Here is a 12,434-nt window from a genome sequence, read left to right on the forward strand (position 1 = left end):
AACATAACATCAGTGCGAGTAATATATTCAGCAAATGATAAAATGAGCGCAATTGTGGAAATGCAGGATGAGGAAATGGCTAGAAAGGTGCTTAATAATACCAAAAAACTATCAGGCACAAAAATCATTATTGAAAGGGACCTTACTGAGAAAAGGCAACAGGATAAGAAAGTATTATACCAATTAAAGACTGAAATACTGGCAATAGATAAGACACACAAAATATTCGTAAGGAATGACTCAATAAAGATTGGAATAAAGTGGATGTCATGGTCGAAGACTGGAGAGCTGATGTGTGGAAATAGAAAAACAGAGGCTGATATAAAGGAACTTTATGGAGACAAACTCAATGATTTAGATCTCAATTATAATTCATTATTAAACAAAGTAAATTCAAAAAACTAAAATTAAGCAATATAGATAAAAGCAAAATTGTAATTGAAGACCATATTCTAAATATAATGTCCTATAATGTGCACGGCCTGGAAAACAAAATGCTATATGCGGATTTTTTCAAATACATACATTCTTTTGATATCTTTTTTCTTTTGGAAACACATATATGTTCTGATAAAGCCGATCAATTCACAAAATACTTCGGAGATTATCACATTTCCTGGCAATATGCTACTAAGAACTCACGTTTCGGCAGAGGAATTGGCGGGTGTTTGATTGGAGTAAGAAAGGATCTCAGAAAATTAGGTGTCAAACATTCGTATGTACTGCTGCAAGAACAAAATGTAATAAACATATCAGTAAACGAGCTGAAATTTAACATAATTCCACTATATATGAGAGTTCCAACATGGAAAGAACAATTATCAAAAGTTGATACTATTCTAAAAGAATCTGGTATGGAAAACCCAGTAATAATGGGTGATTTAAACGTTCGGGTTGGATCATTGCAAAAGAAAGTCGATGACATCTTTATGGAATCATTTCATGCAGGTCTGGAAGAAAGAAAATCAAAGGATACTGAAACAAATGCAAGAGGAAAGGAATTTTTGAACCTTTGTTACGATCATGGCTTGGTGATATTAAATGGTATGACAAAAGGAGATGAAATGGGAGAATTCACATTTGTAAGCACAGTCGGCACTTCAGTCAATGACATCTGCGCCGTCTCACAGGAGCTGTTGGCGAAAGTACACTCTTTTCAAGTTAGAGATAAAATATGGTCAGATCACATGCCTATAGTATTCTCAATGACTTTAAAACAGAATAAAACCCCAGAAGGGGAAAACACTCTGCTTCCAAAGTTAAAATGGGATGATAGTAAACGCGCTCAATACGAAAATAATATAACAAATATTCTTGCAAACAAACAAGAAGCTCCCAGTACTTTTGAAGATATAACAAACGCCATAAAAGAAGCATATCAAAATATACATAAGCAAGAACATAAATTTAAAAAAACCGAAAAGTGGTTCAATTCTTCTTGCTATTATGCAAGGAAAAAATCGTTTGAATACCTCCATAAATTCAGAAAAAATCCCAGTGCTGAAAACCGGAAAAAATACATACATATTAACAAACGATACAAGGAAGTTTGTCGCAATGCAAAAATTCACTACAATAACGCCATGGAAAGAAAGATAGACAATGTAAAAGATTCCAGAGATTGGTGGAAAATAGTAAGGGAGTTAAGAAATGAGGAAAAAAGTTGCAATATACCAATACAAGCTGATGATTTGAAGAACTACTTTCACAGCCTACTAAATCAAAACCAAACTTCAACAGACATACAATACGCACACATGTATTTTACAAATGAAGACTTAGACAAGCAAATTAGCTTGGCAGAGGTTAAAAGTGCTTTAAAAAAAGCAAAGTTAAATAAAGCCCCAGGAGAAGATCGTATTCCATACGAATTTTACAAATATGCAACTGATGGCCTGTTACAACAAATAACATGGATCTGTAACGATCTTTTCCAAAGAGGAGAAATTGATACTACGTTTTTTAAGTGTGTTATATATCCAATTTTCAAAAAAGGTGACAAACATCAACCCCAAAACTACCGTGGTATTTCTTTTATGAACTGTCTACCGAAGATAATGATGTCTATTATTAACTCCAGATTGACAAATTGGTGCGAAAAGCATAAAAAGATAAACGAATATCAGGCTGGGTTTAGGAGAAATTACTCTACAGCAGATAACATATTCAACTTATCATCAATAGTTCATCTAAACTGGTACCAAAACAAAAAAACTTACGCATTTTTCGTAGATTTCAAAGCTGCATTTGACCGAGTTGCACGAAAATCTATGATATACAAATTGAATAACATTGGGGTCTCAACGAAAGTTGTAAAATTCATTGAAAAAATATACGAAAAAACTACTTTTTCGGTGTGGACAGGAAAGGAGCTTTCAGAAGATTTTGACACAAACACCGGTGTAAAACAAGGCTGCTTATTATCTCCTCTTTTGTTTGCTCTATACCTCAATGATTTACACGAATTCATTGGCGGAGGCACTTTTATAGATGAACAGAACATACGACTTCTCATGTATGCTGACGATATCGTCATATTAGCAGACGAAATAGATGTGTTACAAGGAATGATTAATAAACTAGAGAAGTATTGTATATTATGGAATATGGAACTTAATATGGAAAAATCAAAAATTATGGTATTTAGAAAAGGAGGAAAGGTATCCAAGAAAGAAAAATGGTTATATAACGGAAACGAGATTTCTATCACATCCGAATATTCGTACCTAGGATTGACATTCACGCCTAAACTATCCCACAGAAAGCAGATACAAGAAAGGAACGAGTTGGCAAAAAATAGCATAAATACAACTTGGAAATGCTTTCTTTCCAAACCAAATGTATCTCTGAAAACAAAATGGAAACTATTTCTAGCAGTATGCAGAGCAATTCAATCATACGGGTCACAAATATGGGGATTTACACATTTCGATGAAACCGATAAGCTCACACTTTTCTTCCTAAAAAAGGTATTAAAAATGCCAAGTTTTACCCCCACGTACATTCTCCTGTTAGAAACTGGTGTCGAAAGTGGTCATCTTTTTACTTTCAACAACCATATGAAATATATAATGCGTATTTTGTACGAGTATAATGATGATAGGCTTCCAAAAATATTGGCGAAAAAAGTTATGTCATACGAGATATACTGGAAAAATCAACTAAATAACTTAACGGATAAACACAACATATCAAATTTCTCTCCACATCTATCTAAACTGAATTGGAGGCAAAATACACAATGTCTTCTGCAAAACATGCGTACAACTTTAATGAATGAAGCACTATCGAAAGCAAATAACTCACGCCGATTATACAGTAAATTAGAACCTTCCCTTGGTGAATCGTTCTTCATGGACCATGTGACACAGGATGATATTATGTGGATACTTAAAGCTAGAAGTGGTATGATAGCACTTAACTCAAATAGATATCAAATAGATGCAAACCCAAGATGTTCAATGTGCAATACACAGGAAAATGAAGACATACAGCATTTTCTAGGTCGTTGCCCAGCACTAAAAGAATTTCGTCAAATGTTTTTTCAACAAACAGTAATTTATGAACCTGAATTAATAGATATACTAAATGGATATGTAATCAATTGGAAATGCTTAGCCAGTTATTTAAGAACTTGCTTACAATACAGAAATCAATTATTGTTAGAATTCAACTTGTAATTACTTACATTCAACACTGAAATCACTACTAATTAGTCAGAAAATGACAGACGACTCTAAGTCAATGTCCCTAAATATATTTATATTTATATATTCTTAAAAAAAAAAAATCTATATTGCAATGTAAAATTTCAAAAAATTAAACAATAAAGAATATTACTACTACTAGTGCACAACTGCATCGACTACTGGCTGAAAGAAAAATTGCCAAAGACGAGAATGTTCATGAATATTTTTTGAACATGAAAGAACTTGATTCGCGTGGATTAGTAGAAGACAGCGCTTTAATGCAATACGTGATAGATGGTATACGTGACTCAACATGAAATAAAACGGTTCTCTACGGTGCAACAAGTTTGAAAGAGTTTAAAGCAAAACTAAAATGTTACGAGACTATGTGGATGAAGCACAGAAGTATAGGTGAAGCAAAACAAAACACACACAACGTTGGCAAGCAAACATTCAAGTATACAAAAAAGAGATGTTATGTTTTAATTGTGGCGCAAAAGGGCATACGTCGCAATTATGTAAAGACAAGAAAAAAGGACTCAAGTGTTTCAATTGTAATGATTTTGGTTACATATCCAAAGACTGTCCTTCGACACAAGAAGTATCAAATGTACATCGATTGGTATCGCATGATATAATGAGAAAAGAAATCAAATTTGGAGATCAAAGTTGGTCATCGGTATTTGACACTGGTAGCAATGTCGTTTCCGAGAAAGTGTATATTCATCTGAAAAGACCAAGGCTAATTAAATCGAATTTCCACCTAGTCGGATTTGGAAAGAGAAATAAGGTTAAACCGCTAGGAAATTTTGACTAAAACATTAAATTAGAAGGTGAAGAATATGATTTAACATTCCATGTTGTTCCAAATACATGTAGCGACGTAGAGGTGAAACTAGGAATCGATATTTGCACTCAAGCCAATATAACAATTACGCCAGATTGCCTGAAGTTTGAAAAGGTATAAGATGCAACACTAAAAGAAGAAAAGGTACATCGTATAATGGTCATAGTCTTGTGACGACAGTAAAAAAATTGATATGATATGACAACGTCGCATCTGTTGGTGAAGACATGGCAAGAAAAGTAACGACTATGATTCAAACGTACAAGCCTGTTTCCAGACGACTTCCACTACGAGAAAGGACTGTAGTAGAAAGCGATTGTATCTCAACGTTTTTCCCCCGCCGGGGATAACGATCTTGGCGCGATGCGGGGGCTAGACGTCACAATGTTCCACTCAGCTTCTTCTTGAACTGGGGGTTGTGACCGACCAAAGGTTTTCCACCTCTACTGTCACAAACCAATACAGTGCACTGATCACCCACAGTGTATCTCTGGAATGTGTGACACATGTTTGGTAGTGATCTCCTAATAATAATAATACGAGAAAGGGCTGTAGTAGAAAGCGATTGTATCTCAACGTTTTCCCCCCGCCGGGGATAACGACCTTGGTGCGATGCGGGCTAGACGTCACAATGTTCCACTCAGCTTCTTATTGATCTGGGCATTGTGACCGACCAAGGTTATCCACCTCTACTGTCACAAACCAATACAGTGCACTGATCACCCACAGTGTATCTCTGGAATGTGTGACACATATTTGGTAGTGATCTCCTACCAAATAAAAAACTGCTGAGATTCCCTAACACCGGGGTGTTAAGCGACCACGTGCCCATCGATGTTCTCAAGGTTTGCAGTTAGGGTACCAACTGTATTTGAACGGAGCCTCGTTGATACCTGGGCGTCTCAACGAGTAATTGTCATGCCCTTGTCGTGGTAAGGAGGCTATGCCGCGGTAGACCTCAGCTCCTCCACAAATCAATATCTCATGGACATTCGAAATTTAAACAAAAAAAACAAAAATCCAAAAACCTCAAAATTAACCTTCGACTGATGTAGGTGTGGATGCCTTGGCACCCTCTTCACACTCACAAGCGCAACCTCCTCATTATCCCTGATAATTACGAATATGGACATTGACAACGATTCCCCTAACGTTACGGCCAGCAGCTCTAACTCTGCTACAAATCGGACTGGTAATATGGGCGGGGACGACCCTCCGGAACTGGACCATATTAAACAGACAGAGCCTTGTACTCCTCAATTTAATCGAGGAAAGCGTCCCCTTGATACTCAAGGAGGAAAGCATTCCGTATGAAATTTGGGAAAAATTATCGCTGACTGAGGAGGAAGATATGGACGCGACTATGATCCATGTTCCTACCTCTAGTCTAGCTAATGACGCCCCATCCGTTGATGCTTTGGTGTCGGACAATTCCGACAAACCTCTGCTTCAAAGGCAAAAAGCATTAGAGGAGAAGAGGGGCGCGCGCGAAGAACCTGTCGAAAAGATGGACGATTTTCTGAATCCGCAGACCTCCAATTCTGCAAAAGCCAAGGAAACAAGAGACAGGAAATCATACCGAAGGGCAACTAATTATTGCAATCGGTATGCCAATAAGGACCCAAATACCATCAGCGTAAGGGAATTTGAGATGATACGGTCTAACCTCAAGTACGTGAGGAAATTTGAAAGAGAATATCCTCACGTACCATAAAGGGAAGTGCGTGTCAGTGAAATCCCTACGTCAAGAGCGGGAGTAACCCCCATCGAAACCTCCAAAGAGGTGACGATGGGAGGAGACTTCAGCTCTGATTAGGACACCCCTTTTTCCAATGCGGCAACGTCGCAGCCCTCAAAGAAGGCTGAGAAGAAGCAAAAGAAGTCAAAATCATCTGAGAAGGTATCGACTGATTCTGTAGCTGGCCCAACTTTAAACCCCAACAAAGGGTGATAGAGGTGAGTCGGCTGATGAAACAGAAGATACCATCCGACACAAGTGGTAACACGAGCGAGCGGAATAGTGATGGGTCAGTGACGGCATTGGCTTTCTCCAAGGAATGTGGACCTCGGTCGACCGATCCAAAATCAAAACCAGTGGTTGTGAAGAGGATGAGCCCAGCAAAATGTTCGATGCCAAAGATGCTATTCAAGAATGGGTGCAAGTGAAGTGGAATGTCATTTTTTCAGCATCTTCACTGATTCTTTTTACAAGAGCGTGACCCCCAAAAGATGCAATTCATTTTCAGATCCTAAGTATGTCATCTTTACTAACTCGATGGAATGGCATCTTCAATAATTCTTTGGCATGGCATCTATACCAATCCTTTGGCATGCCATCTTAACAAATTCCCCAGAATAGCATTTTCGCTAATCTTTGGCATGTCATTTTCACCAACCCTTTGGCATGTAATTTTCACGTCTTGTTCGGAAAATGGAAAATGCTGTATTGAAAAATGATTTTCATTTTTTTATTTTATTAATTCAAAGGAATTAATGAAATAACTATAATTTATTTATCATCATAAAGTTTACATCTATAATTGCAGTTTGTTCTCGTTGTTGTAACAGTAGTTAATATGTTTGTATTCTCATTTTTATACCTCAGCATTTATGCTAACGAGGGTATATACACTTTCATACGGGCAAAATGTTCTTTATCGAAATAATGGTTTTAGACCCCAAGTATGTTTGGACCAAATGTGTTTCAGACAATTTGGAGTCGATTGAGCAATGTCCGTCAGTCTGTCTGCCTGTCTGGCTGGCTGGAGCGCACGATAACTCTCGAACGGATGAACCTATTCGGTTCAAATTTTGGCTTTCGTAATATTTTGCCCAAACTTAGTTCAAGTTCGAAGATGGGCATTATCGGTCCACTCCTTCCGGTACCTCCCCCACAAAGGTTCGAAAATGTTCGGAAAATTTGTGCGCACGATAACTCTTGAAGAGAGTAACCGATTTGGTTCATACTTTGCCCATCGTAAAGTGTGCACCAGACTTAAATAATGTTTCAATATGGACTCAATCGGCCCACTCCTTCGGGTACCTCCCACACAAAATTTGGGAAAAGTTCAGTTTAGGGCCAACTCTTGAAGGGAGTGGCCGAATTGGTCCATACTTTACACATCCTAATATATCTACTAGATATAGATCAAGTTCAAATCTTGAGATCCCTACCATGAGCAGCTGACTTTTTTACGCGCTCTTGAAGAAATTATTAAAAGTGGATTTTTGAGTAGTTTAAAATCGTTTTACACCAATATATTTTGTTCGTGGTGTTCTTGAACATTGACATTTTTGCTAATGTTTGGAGTTGCTGTGTAAATTATTTGCTGTCAGTCAATATTAATTAATTTTTGGTGGAGCTGTGGATTGCTGCTTTGTATTACACACATTCACTAATACACTCACATCTTGTTTGTTTACTTTTCTGCCGCCGTTATTGTTATGGCACCAAGCAAAGCTGTGTCATGTCACAAATGTCCATTGTGCGACAAAGCCACCACAAAAGGAACGTACAGAGTGGGGTGCATGAAATGTAATAGATATTTTCACCCGAAATGTATAAATATCTCCATACAGGATTTAAAGACAAAACCAACTTTGAAGTATACCTGTGCAGCCTGTAAACTACCGTCTAGGACATCTTTGGCTGTTCAAATGCCTTGTAGCAGTCGTGGTTCTAATGGGGAAGCTTCAAGAAGCTCCGTAAATTGTGATTCTAATGGCTCCGTAAATGCTGGTGATCGGGTCCATCGTAATGTACCTGTGCAGTCTTTGTTTGATGAGTTGGCTAAATCCTTAAAGCAAAACCTTGATGATCGTATGCAACAGTTTATGTCGGACTTTGAGGCATCTATGAAGAAACAGATAGATGATCACATACAGATCACAGTGTATGACAAGTTTCGAAGCTATGGTGAATGATGTGGTGGGTAGTTTTCGATCGGAATTTATGGCGTCCTTACGCATAACTGATACCAATGTGGATGAGTGTCAGCGTAATTTAGCTAAGCTTAAGTCCGATTCCTTTGATAAATTTTCCCGATTTCAACGGGATAACTATGTTAACGAAAGGCGTATGAATCGTTCGAACATATTAATCAATGGCCTACCTAGAGGTATTGTCGACCTTCGTGATCCTATCATTAAGATAGTAAGTTTATGTGGGGTTGGAATCCAGGCAAGTGACATTAACCATTGTTGTTACGTGTATGGTGGAAAGTCTGTGCTGGTGAAATTCATTTCGGTTCACACTAGGGATACTATAATGGCTAAATTTCACCGTTGTAAATCGATTCTCCTAAAGGATGTGGTTGTTAGTGGTGGCATGTCACGGATTTATTTAAATGATCACCTAACTCCACCGGCTGCTCAGCTGGTTTATAAATGTCGGAGGTTGCGACGAGAGAACCGGATAGATAAATATGTTCTAATTAATGGCGACCTGCCTAAGGTTAAAGTCACAGCTAATTCTTCCTCTGAACCGCTAGTATTGGATGCTCTTGAATTAGAGCGCTATTTTGGCGCGTCTGGCGATAATGTTTCCACGCCTAGTGTGGGAGTAGTGGTGTAGTGCTTGATTGCAGTTTTCGAGAATAATTATTTTTATTGTCTTTATTTCCGCTTTTATATATTTCTTCAATTTCTCCATCATTGATATGAATTCTTGTAACCTTGGCAATGTTATTCATGATAATTCCTATTTGCGTTCATCATTTGGTGGTCTCAGCAATAGCCTTAATATCGGGCATTTCAATTGTCGTAGTTTTAACCTGTCTTGTAGGTCAGCTAAAATGTCTGAGGTGAGAAATGTGGTGGAAGATAGTTTGTTGAAAGTTGTTGGTGTTAGTGAGACGTGGCTTAAACCACACATTCCTTCGAGTAAAATTGGTTTGACGGGCTACTCTTGCGTCAGAAATGATCGTCTTGCGCAACGTGGGGGAGGCGTTGCTTTGTTTATTTCGGATACATTGAAATTTAATGTTGTGCATAAAAGTGATGGTAATAGCAATGTCGAATATCTGTTTGTTGAATTGTTGGATGGTGGTCGGAAGTTTCTAGTTGGAGTAGTATATTTACCTCACGGTAACTTTTCTGATTTCGAGCATAAGGTATCTGATTTTTTGGTGCGCTATCCTGAGTATGTTATAATGGGTGATTTCAATAGTAATCTTTTTGACATTGATACGTCTACAATTGTTCGGAATTCTTGTATAAGATTAAATGCTTCTATTATTCATAACTCTATCCCCACTCATTATAGCGCTGCACACAATTCTGAATCGCTTTTAGACTTCTTTCTTGTCAGTAATCCAGAGTCTGTCTTGGTGTCTGATCAATTTATATGTCCTGGTATATCTGATCACTCTTTTATATTTTTATCGGTTGATAGGTTAGTGAACTCCGTGCGGGAATATATTGAATATATCGATTATGGTGCTGTAAGCCAAGACACACTGCACGATCATATTTCTTCTGTCAATTTTTCTACACTGTATAATTTTTTTGATGTAGATACGCTTTGGAGTAGTTTTGAATCTTGCATTAGTGAAGTTCACAGTATTTTTCCCGTTAAAAGGATACCTAAATATCGACCGAATAATAATGAGTGGTATAAGTCTAGAGATATTGATTATTTTACGTCCTTGCGTGACATTGCGTTTCGTGAGTATACGAGAAACAAAAGTAGTGCAAATTGGAAAATTTTTTGCAAGGCCCGTAATAAAGCAAAGTCGATTGTCCGTAAGGCAAAGAGAACGGCCCACTCCACTCTATTTGATAGTGCGAGCAGTGGTAAAGATTTTTGGAGATTGCTGAGGTCTACTGGTGTAGCTGCTGATAAATGTTATGACTGCGATGTAAGCCCTGAAGAACTTAATAGTATCTTTGTAAATAACCAAATTAATATAAATTCGACTTTTCAATATAACCCTAATCCTGATTATGGCAACTTTTCATTTCGTTGCATTGACTCTTTAGAATTGGATAAAGCTTTTATGTCTATTAAATCTAATGCAGCTGGCCTTGATGGTTTATCATTGAAGTTTTGGAAACGTATTTATACAGCGATCTCTAGGCACTTGCTTTATTTTGTCAATATCATACTAATGACTTCAACTTTCCCCACAGCTTGGAAAGTATCTAAGATTGTTCCTGTTGCAAAGAAGGGAGCTATCCATGATATTAATAGTTTTCGGCCTGTTTCCATACTGCCAGTTTGTTCTAAAATTGTGGAATACTGCCTCAAATTTCAGATATCTGCATTTTTAGATAGTAATTCTTCCCTTCATGATGCACAATGTGGCTTTCGTAGGAATAGAAGTTCGGCTTCTCTCCTACTTGGTTTAACTGACCGTGTAAGGTCTAATTTGGTGGTTCTAAAATCTCTTTCCTAGTTGCTCTTGACCTAGAAAAAGCTTTTGATCGTGTCGATCATGCATTATTGCTAACCAAGCTGAGTGTTTTGTATGGATTTTCTAATAATGCTTGTAAGCTCCTTATGTCTTATCTAACGAACAGAAAGCAGGTTGTATGTGCTGGTGGGAGGTATAGTGGCATTCTTCCGGTTAAAAGTGGAGTACCCCAAGGATCGGTGTTGGGTCCACTTTTGTTTATACTGTTCATTAATGACCTATTTCCCAAGCTGCAGAGTTGGTGCATGCCGTTTGCATATGCGGACGATATTAACTTGCTTTTTGTTGGTGAGGTCAGATTTTTACCAGTTCTTCAATCAAAAATTGATCTGGTTATGTCAGTTTTGTACTCTTGGATGTCAGATAACAATTTGAACATCAATCCGTCAAAGACTAAAGCCCTGTGTTTCTCCACTGTTCCGGTTCATGATCTGACATTGAAATATAGCAACACAATTATTGAGTTTGTACATGAAGTGAGCATTCTAGGCATCTTGTTGGATGATAAACTTAGCTTTAACCGTCATGTTGATATGGTAGTCTCAAGAATAAATTTTTCTTTAAGATGTCTTTATGCCACAGATCTATATTTGCCCATGAGTGTTAGATATCGTCTGGCCCATAGTCTAGTTCTGCCTACTGTTTTGTACTGCTTGGAGGTTTACACTGGTGCAGGTCAGGGAATTATTGACTTGATTACGCTCGCAATTAATAGAGTAGTTCGCTATGTTTACGGCGTTAATAGGCGTGATCACATTACGCCATATACCATTAAATTACTAGGGACCTCTTTTCCAAATTTTATAAAACTTCGATTACTGGTGTTTTTCTATAAGTTGGTTCGTAACCAATGTCCTACTTTTTTAATGTCTTTGTTCAACTTCTCCACTTTTACAAGAAGGAGCCAATTGAATATTTCTAGTGCTATTTTTTTAATGGATAGTTCATTCGAAGTAAGAGTAGCGCGGCTATATAATATTTTGCCCAACAATTTAAAAGTATTTAATATATCACCAGCTTCTTTCTCAAGACATCTTTTGCAACTCCTACTCTGACGCTCAGATACTTTCTCTTTCCATCGTTTGATGAACGCCAAATTGTTTTTTTTTTTTATTATTTTAGTGATCTCACTTATTTTTAACTGTCAGTTCAAATATGAAGGGTTATAACCTTATTATTATCTATAGTTTATTTTTTTTACATTTTTTTAATCTTTTCTTACGTTTGAGTAGTGGGAATATAAATATTTGTATTTTTTTTAGCCTTATGGCTTGGAGTATTTGTAATTATAGGATTATATCATATACCTAGTTTTATATGCACTCTGAGTAGTGATAACATACACATATGTAATATAATGTAATTCATTTAAATTGGCCCGATGGCTTAGAATTATTGTAAAGTTGATAAATAAATAAATAAATAAATAAATATTTGTCCACTCCATCCGGTACCTCCCACACAAAATTTCGGATAAGTGCACTT

At 37.1% G+C, this 12,434-nt stretch overlaps 1 protein-coding gene across 2 annotated transcripts in view; it reads left to right on the top strand.

Moving 5' to 3' along the window:
* Nucleotides 1-12,434, top strand: part of SH3PX1 (sorting nexin 33-like protein SH3PX1) — a 161,482-nt gene that overhangs the window by 141,189 nt on the left and 7,859 nt on the right. The gene's annotated exons all lie outside the window — the stretch shown is intronic.

This window comes from Musca autumnalis, unplaced genomic scaffold (genome assembly GCF_047663935.1).
Source record: "Musca autumnalis isolate F117 unplaced genomic scaffold, ASM4766393v1 scaffold_4, whole genome shotgun sequence".
Classification (NCBI taxonomy): domain Eukaryota; kingdom Metazoa; phylum Arthropoda; class Insecta; order Diptera; family Muscidae; genus Musca; species Musca autumnalis.